The sequence below is a fragment of the Mus musculus genome, chromosome 16 (genome assembly GCF_000001635.26).
Source record: "Mus musculus strain C57BL/6J chromosome 16, GRCm38.p6 C57BL/6J".
NCBI classification, from domain to species: domain Eukaryota; kingdom Metazoa; phylum Chordata; class Mammalia; order Rodentia; family Muridae; genus Mus; species Mus musculus.
In genome coordinates, this window is record NC_000082.6 from 84,679,554 (window position 1) to 84,688,665 (window position 9,112).

At 39.0% G+C, this 9,112-nt stretch overlaps 1 long non-coding RNA gene across 1 annotated transcript; it reads left to right on the plus strand.

The window, feature by feature from the left end:
• Positions 1 to 235: 235 nt before the first annotated feature.
• 4930529L06Rik (RIKEN cDNA 4930529L06 gene) lies at positions 236 to 5,594 on the plus strand. The gene is made up of 3 exons (NR_040537.1): positions 236 to 318; positions 2,045 to 2,160; positions 5,497 to 5,594. It is a non-coding gene; the product is annotated as an RIKEN cDNA 4930529L06 gene (long non-coding RNA).
• The last annotated feature ends 3,518 nt before the right edge of the window (positions 5,595 to 9,112 follow it).

Sequence of the window (9,112 nt, forward strand, 5' to 3'; positions counted from 1 at the left end):
ACAAATATTTAGAAAATAGTTGGGGACTATACTGATTTAGCAAAGTGCCAGTTGTAGTAGGCTCTACTCCAAGATCTATGACTTCATTAGCCCTGAGTAGCGAAGCACCAGGAATGGTTTCCCTCTGGTAGAGTAGGTCTTAAGACCCATTGGAAAGTCATTGGTTACCACCACATTCTATGTGTGCCACTGTAGAATCTTTAGTTATTGTACCATCACAATTTGCCCTTGAAATAGTCATCTTCCTTCCTTAGCCCCTAAAGTGCTGGGATTAGAGGTTTGCACCACGTCTGGCTCCTAGCACTTTCATTGAGACAGGTATCCTTGTGTGTGTGTGTTACATAAAATAATTCAATACTTTCAATAACCTTGTAAGGTAAGGAATATTATTGCCCATATTTTAAAGAAAACATGTAACAAGAAATTAAATATTTTTGCTCAGAGTAAAACCAGCTAGACATTTATACTTCATGGTCTTACCTTTCATAATTTCCTAAAGGCAGATATTCTACTATCAAGAAACATATGATTCTCCTTTTAAAAAGTTTGGGAGGGGAGTGGTAAAAAGAATGTGAAAGGCCTCATTAAGGAAAAAAGTTAGGCTGAATGGAAAAGTGACAGGCTATAATAATGGAAGCTTTTTACCTGGCAAAGACTGGGGTACTGCCAGCATTAGACCCAAAGAGTGTGCCTAAATCTTATATCAAGTCTTTGAGCTTGATACCAGTCTTGGAAGGTGAAGCACGCTTTGAACATTTTGATCTCAGAGTTCTGAAGTTGTGCTGAAGATTGGAATAGACTTTTAGGTAGCTAGCTCAAGTCCCCAGAGGAAGAGCTGCATATCACCTCCCTGGAAAGAACAATGGCCTAACCAGTACAGATGATATATCTGGAACAGAGGCTTCTGAAACTACCACACACAGACACTCAAAGTGACCAGCCAGTGTGACTTTGCCCAGGACTGTTTTAAGTTAGCTCTACATTCCAGGAATCCCCTCTCTTGTCAAAACTGAAAGTTGGCCATGCTGGGGGCAGAGCTGGAGTTATCCTAGACATGTGTAGGCAACCAGTGCAGAAACAGAACCATGCCTCAGAAAAAGTCAGTGCTGCCTCTTCCAATATGTGACACAGAGGTGTCATTTCCCTCCCTCGGATACCTCATTTCTCTTTCTCTAGAACATGAGAGTAATGGTCTTTCTTGTCGTCTGTCCTTTTCTTTTTTCTGAGACTTAAATGAAAACTTAAGGAAAGTTCCTGGAAGTGTGGGAGGCTCATGGTAGTCCAACAGATATGGTCGATGTCCGGACTACATTCCAGGAATTAAAACATCAAACAGAAACTCAATAAGTAACTGTGTCTAGACACGGCTTTTGTTTTGTTTTCTGGGTTTTTTTTAAAGTGGGGAGCAGGGTGTATTCATGACCACGTGTATTTCGGTTTGCACAGAGTCAACTCACTCTCCAAAGTCTGTAACAATCCATGTTGACTCATGCTTGCTAGTGAGATGGTACATTGTAAAATTCCACTTATGAGTAAGTTCAAATGACCTTTTGTAAAGTAAATATTTTAAGTGAAGAAATAATGCCCATTATGACAGAAACACTTTTCTGTCTATTATTTCAGGAAGAAAGTCTGTACAAAGCGATTGCTTACAATATCTGACTGTCTCAGCTAAAATAACTCGGCTCTCTAATTTAAATTTGTATCTAACAACTCTTGTTTCATACTAAATACATTTTGAAGGATTATTTAGAGAGGACCATGATCTAAACCTGTGTTTTCAATGTTAACAGGCTGTGAAAGGGATCCAAAAATAAGATGTGTTTAATCCTATGGTCTAGGAGGCTGTGCTTGATTTCTGTGTGATGTGAATCAATGCATTATAACTAATTATTCCTTTGATGGTTCTTGTTCCTTGTGCTGCCTTCTAAATGTTCACTAAAGTGAATGTAGCTTTTCTATGCTTGGATTTTAAGCTACCTAAGGGAAAGTCACTTCAATTAATTAATTTACCTTTAATTTTTTTTATTTATTATGTCTAAAGGAGCTCATGGTGATGGAGGGGGAGCCAGAGCACACATGTGGCAGTCAGAGAACAACTGAGAATGGTTGTCTTTTTCCACACTGATGGGGATGCCAGGGACCAAACTCAAGCACCAGGTTTGTGTGACATGTGCCTTCACCCACTGAGACATCTGGCTAGGCCTCAGTCCATGTCAAACACTAATCTGTAGCTACTCATTTCCCAATAGAGAAGTTTTAATGCACACACCCAAAAATTTGCAAGTATTCTATAGTGGGTCTAGTTTCTTCACGTAGGAAATCTTTTCTTCCTGTGACTACTACTACATGAAATATGAAATCTTCAAATCTCACCAAAAGGGCTTGTCACCAAAGCAACTTTTCTACTGTATTTTTAAGTCATTTTGTAATTGATCCCATAAATGTTTGAGTTTATGGCATGATACAGTTCAGGCTAAAAGCATAAGAGATGCAAGGTAGAAACTTTGAGTAGACCAAAGACAATGTGAAATCCCATGTGTCATTAAAATCAAGGGACTGTCTCGATTTAAAAAAAAAAAAATCTGAGCACATTGTAAGTGGATAATTCTTTGTGAGAAAACTCCCCCACCCACACTGCTCTCTGAAGCGTGTCTCAGAGTCTAAAGCAACCTCCCATTCCTTAGCACAGAAAACACGTTGGCTGCCTATTCTCAGCCTGTACTGTCTCTAAAGTTAAATATGTCACATTCAGTCTTGGGACATTACAGGAAATATGACCAACATTCTTCTCGTTACTGTGACACAGTGTGAAACACATACACACAAAAAAAAACCACCCTCAGGGCACTGCTTGTATTCCTTTTTAAATACCAGCAATTTGGGTAGATTGTTGCCACTGTGTCAGGGTAGGGTGAGCTACCTTCTACAGTTTCATTTCTTATATTTCACATCAAATTTCAAAGCACTAAAACCAAGTCTGTTATGTTTTAATCAATACTTACTAAGATATGCATATTGTTTCTATAGGCAGTGTGTCAAGTCAAAAAAGATAGAAATGGAGGGATGGCCATTGATGAAATGCTTGCTAGGCAAGCTTGCTGGCCTGAATCTGATCCCTAGGTCGCACATTGAGAGAGAGAGAATGTATTTCTGAAAGCTCTCTGACTTCCACATTACCATGACATCTGTACATCCACACATGATACATTCACAATCACACAACAATAAAGTGTTTGTTTTAAAATAGAGATTTTATTTGTCTGATCTCAGTGTAAGAGGATGGGACTAGCCTCGAAGAGACTTAATGTACCAGGGTGGGGGTATATAACAGGGGACCACACCTGCTCAGAGGAGAAGAGGGGGCCTGGGGGAAGAATTGTGGGAATGAGAGGAATGGAAAGTGAATAAGTGTGTGTGTGTGTGTGTGTGTGTGTGTGTGTGTATAAAGAGATTTTTTCCAAACCGCAAGTATATATCATTTTATTACTTTTGCCACTTCCTACTGTTCACTGAAGTATTTCACATTCTAAAGAACTTTGAAAGTAGACTATTTAGTAGAAGATAAACATTTTTTAAACACTTCTGGCTATTGAATTTTAGTCTGCAATAATTTGAAATTTTAACTTAACACGGGAAGGAACATCAATATTTTGTTATGGAGGAAAATGTTAAGGAACTAAGTAACAGCTATCATTAAAGAGAATAGACCTTAATTGTTCATGTTGCCATTTTAGAAAGGTGGCCTCATCTCTGTGCTGTTCCACCACGGTTCTCATTTATTGCAACCACAGGACTTCTATAGAGTTAAATAAGACATTTTACTTATGTTAACAAAATATTTATCATGCCTTAGGTGTCATCCATAAACTTGGTGGGGTTTTTTGCATAATATGTTTGGTGTATTTGTCATTAATGCAAGTAGAAGTTGAAAGGTTGTTTGCTGTTTCCACATGGTTGGTGGCTTGCATGGCATTTCTTTTTTTCTTTAAAATTATTCTTCTCTGCTGACTGTCCTCTAAATCAAAATAGTAGTAGTGTGTTTGATCTTAAACCCTTTGCACACTTGAAACACGATGTGATAATGAGCATCCTCTAGATCTGTAACTGCCTATGCTCAAGCTGATTGACAATAAAAAGATGTGTGAGCAGGTCTTGCTATTTCAAGAACAGTGGCTAAAATACAGATGTCTGCCCTTCCTGCTGAAACATAAAGGGGTTTGTTATAATCCCTCACTGACCAGAAGGCTACATTTTAACCATGTAACCTTCAACATCAAGAAAAAGCTAACCTGTTAGAGACAAAGTGATCTTCGTCTAGAATTGAAAGTTACAGTTAATAACAGACCACTGAGAACCCTTGTCAGAAAATGTCAGCTGGGACTCAGCCAGAAAATGGTGAGAGGTATCCATGAAGTGAAGCAGAAATGGAGGCAAAGATGAGAAGGATGTCACAGACAAGACAGACAAAACAAAAAAACAGAATTACATTTTTATATATTAGAGATTAGATAAAGATAAAGATATACTGAAAAACAAAAAGCAGATTCCTAGGGATCATGCGGTGCACAGATGGTCCCTGATGATGTTCATATACCTATTCCTTGGAAATGTCAATGTTTTGGACCATGTTATATTGTATGGCAACAGAAATTAAGGTTATTACAGTGAGGAATTTCTGTTTAGCTGAATGTTCACTGGGAATGGCATGGCTTTTGAGACCTCAAAGCTTACCTACTGTAATTTACCATCTCCAACACTTCCTAATCCTTCCCAAACAGTTCCACGAACTAGGCACCACACAGTCAAGGGTATGAGCCTATGAGGTTATTCTCATTCAAAGCATTACTCTACCTCTATGCCAAGCATTTGCCAGTCACCCACCAGCCCATGGTCTTTATCTCATGGGTCGCTTCCGCGTCCCCTTCTCCCTGAATAACTCCTACTCACTGTCTCTCAGAATTCCTCACAGAAGCTTTCCTGGCTACTGACTGAATTCAGCTTCTGACTTAATATCTCACTTGCTTTCCACTTTACAACACCTGTTTAGCAGTAGATGGGAAGGCTAACTTAGTCCAGCAGACCAAAAGCCACCTGGCCCAGCCTTAAATACATATGTATCTGATCAATGCAATACACTGCTCTAATGCAACCAAACTTATTCAACTAGATTGTCACAACTCCATCAAAAATGCAGGGACAATATGTTCCTTGTTCATTATTAACACCACTGCATCTAGCAATGTGTCTGATATAAAGTACATGCTCCAAGGAAACTTCTGTGACATGAAAACTTGAAAGACCAACACAAACTCTTGACACATAAAGTAAACCACATGCATTTTTATCTCTGTGTAACCAAAAGGAAGGAAGGCCTGAAGCTACTCCTTTGTAGTCTCCTCAAAAGTTAAGACAATGCTACTAATGACAGTGTCTTCCTCCAGGATATTTAAGACAGTTTCTAACCTATATTTTCCTTATTTTTTTCTTTTGCAGTACGAGAAACAGAACGCCAAACTTTGTGCAAGCAACCTACTACTGAGCAGCATCTCTTGCTGTTTTCAGTATAAGTTACAATAAATGTAAAACAAATCACATTGTAGGTATATGTAAATATAAGCTAATCACTTGTTATAAGGGAGGAATAGGAAAAGAGATGGAGACAGATGGAGAGAGAAGCAGAGGTAAGAGAAATTGGTTCACACGATTGGAGTCTAAGCTCTAAGGATGCTTATGGTGTAGTTTTGTCTGAGTCTGAGGCTTAAGCATCAGATCTGATTGTAGATGGTCCAGCCAATGTTGGAAGAAAGAGAAACTAATGGTGTAAATCCCCATCTTTTTTTAAATATTTTTTATTACGTATTTTCCTCAATTACATTTCCAATGCTATCCCAAAAGTCTCCCATACCCTCCCCCCCCCACTCCCCTACTCACCCATTCCCGCTTTTTGGCCCTGGCGTTCCCCTGTACTGGGGCATATAAAGTTTGCATGTCCAATGGGCCTCTCTTTCCAGTGATGGCCGACTAGGCCATCTTTTGATACATATGCAGCTAGAGTCATGAGCTCCGGGGTACTGGTTAGTTCATAATGTTGTTGCACCTACAGGGTTGCAGATCTCTTTAGCTCCTTGGGTACTTTCTCTAGCTCCTCCATTGGGGGCCCTGTGATCCATCCAATAACTGACTGTGAGCATCCACTTCTGTGTTTGCTAGGCCCCAGCCTAATCTCACAAGAGACAGCTACATCTGGGTTCTTTCGATAAAATCTTGCTAGTTCATGTAATGGTTTCAGCGTTTGGAGGCTGATTATGGGATGGATCCCTGGATATGGCAGTCTCTACGTGGTCCATCCTTTTGTCTCAGTTCCAAACTTTGTCTCTGTAACTCCTTCCATGGGTGATTGTTCCCAATTCTAAGAAGGGGCAAAGTGTACACACTTTGGTCTTTGTTCTTCCCATCTTAAAGTAGCATATTACCAGTATCCCAGCTCAAGGAGAGAGTCAGGGAAGGGAAGACTTCTTCCTTCCTCTTCTTTTTGCTCTACACAGCTCCTTGAAGGATTGTATGAGGTCAACAACGAGAGAATTATAGGGAGAGCATTGTGCCTACCACAGTTCACATCTAAATGTACTGAATGAGAGTGATAGCCACGCAGTCCTTTTTCTGTTCTGGCTCAGGAATGCCATGAATGCTTTCTAGAGAGGAGCTGATGGACTCTGTCATCAGACAAGACCTGGGGCCATGCATGCCAACAGTCCTCCACCAACAGTGCAGCAAAGTTATTTTCCCTATGAAGAGAATAGAACGGAACGGAACGGAAGGGAACGGAACAGAATGGAATGGAACGGAACAGAACAGAACGGAACAGAACAGAATTCTAGACTAGAAGCAAGCAAAGCTCCAACTGGATAGATTGGATACCAGTTTTAGAAGAGACTGCAGAGCTCTAATGTCCCATTAAGTTGAGCTGCTTCTTGGTTCCCATCATTTATCTTTTGGTTCTATAAAAAGCAGCACCAACAAGGTAAATGGGTCATAAAATACCTTCTACCAAAATCAGAGGGCAGAGGAGAAGTTCAATGTGTCAAGGGTGGACCCTGAAGCGAGAATATGACCATATTCTGTCAAAGAGGAACAAATTTCTGAGCAGAACAAGAAGCATGGGAGCCATAAAGATAGGAACATCCTAAGAGAGGAGAAGAAAGGGAAAGAGAGGAAGGAACAACATGCAGAAAATAAAAGATGGTGCCTCAATGAATAAAGGCTCACCACCTGCCCATGTGGACATCCAGTTGTGTAGAACATTAATTTTTTTAAAAATCAACTATGGATTCTTATAAAAAGGAAAGAAAAAATGAATGACCCCAAGAGATTCCAAGTTTAGTGAGACAGTTTGAAGACCTAAACAGTATTAGGAAAGGGCTAATAGATGGGTATATTCTAAAGCAAGGGGCATATGGCAAGTATGATGTGGAGTAATTTGCTGGCCTGGAACAAGACCATGGTGGCCACAACAAACAAACAAACAAAAACACATCTGTATTTTTTAAGGGTTTCTTTTTTTAAAAAAAGACTTATTCATTTTATGTATCTGAGTACACTGTAGCTGTGGATGGTTGTGAGCCTTCATATGGTTGTTGGGAGTTGAATTTTAGGACCTCTTGCTGGTTCTGGTCGGCTCTGCTCTCTCAGATGAACTCTGCTCACTCAGTCCCTGCTTGCTCTGGCTGAAAGATTTATTTATTATTATAAATAAGCACATTGTAGCTGACTTCAGACACACCAGAAGAGGGTGTCAGATCTCATACGGATGGTTGTGAGCCACAATGTGGTTGCTGGGATTTGAACTCAGGATCTTCAGAAGAGCAGCCAGTGCTCTGACCTGCTGAGCCATCTTGCCAGCCCCACGTCTGTATTTTTGAGACTAAGAAAATCCTGTACATTATTTTCTTACTACATAAACATTATGTAATTTTTAATATATGCATTTTTTCAAATTAAGTAAAATTAACCTAGAATTATTTATTTGAGTTGTGGTAGGCTGGAGCAAAGCTAACTTTGCTTCAAAATAATTGTTTAGTGAAATATCAATTTAATAGAAATGAAAATAATAAAATTTCTTGAGTACCAAGTGAGGGTGATTCTCTACTTTAAATTTTTTCCTTTGTTACTTATATTTAATATATATCAATTCGTGGGCTTCCTATTGTTTCTGTGAGTGTTCTTACTTTTACTCTATACCTTACTATGAAGAAACAAGCTCTTTTTTTTTAAATGTGTACATATGTATGTATGTATGTATGTATGTATGTATTTAGTGCATATGAACATGCAGTACATGCCACAGCAACTGTGTATGGGTCAAAGGATTACATGCAGGAGTTAGTTTTCTCCTTCCAACACGTGAGTCACAGGAATTGAACTCAAATCATAAATCCTGGTAGCCAGCACCTTTAGCAGCTGAGACATCTCACCAGCCCAAGATACAAACTCAATTCCTAAACACCTCCTTAACCAACCCCAACAAATACATGATTCTTCTATTTCAGTTTTTCACTATCCACCTACAGTGCAAAGTCTCATTTACTACATTTTGATAAGGGGCCTGGGTACATTAAATTGGATTCTCTGTAATTTTTGGTAAGTCATAATTACTGAAATATACACAATATAAGCATGGTGTATGCTTCCTTGGCATTTCTTAACTATTTCACAGCAGAAAACAAGAATGAGCATGCAAATAAGCTTCACGTCTTCCTCCATCCTGACGTCCCTGACTTTTCCTGCAGCAAACACTCCCAGAGGTAGCCTACCCCTAACCTGGTATTCATCATTTTCCAACTCTTCAAAACATTTTTTTCTAAACCAGTATGCATAACACAATGCTATTTTAATTATTTAAATCTTATAAAGTATTAGTTTTATAGAATTATTTTGTCAATTTCCTGTCCCCAATGTTTAGTATTTCAATTATAGTATAGGATAAGTATCTTGGCAAGAAATTATTACTGCCACAATAACAAGTCTTCATACATTTGTGGTCATGATAATCTTCATGATTCGTTATCATGAAAGCAACAATTCCTTGCCAAATTATTTATCCAATACTGGT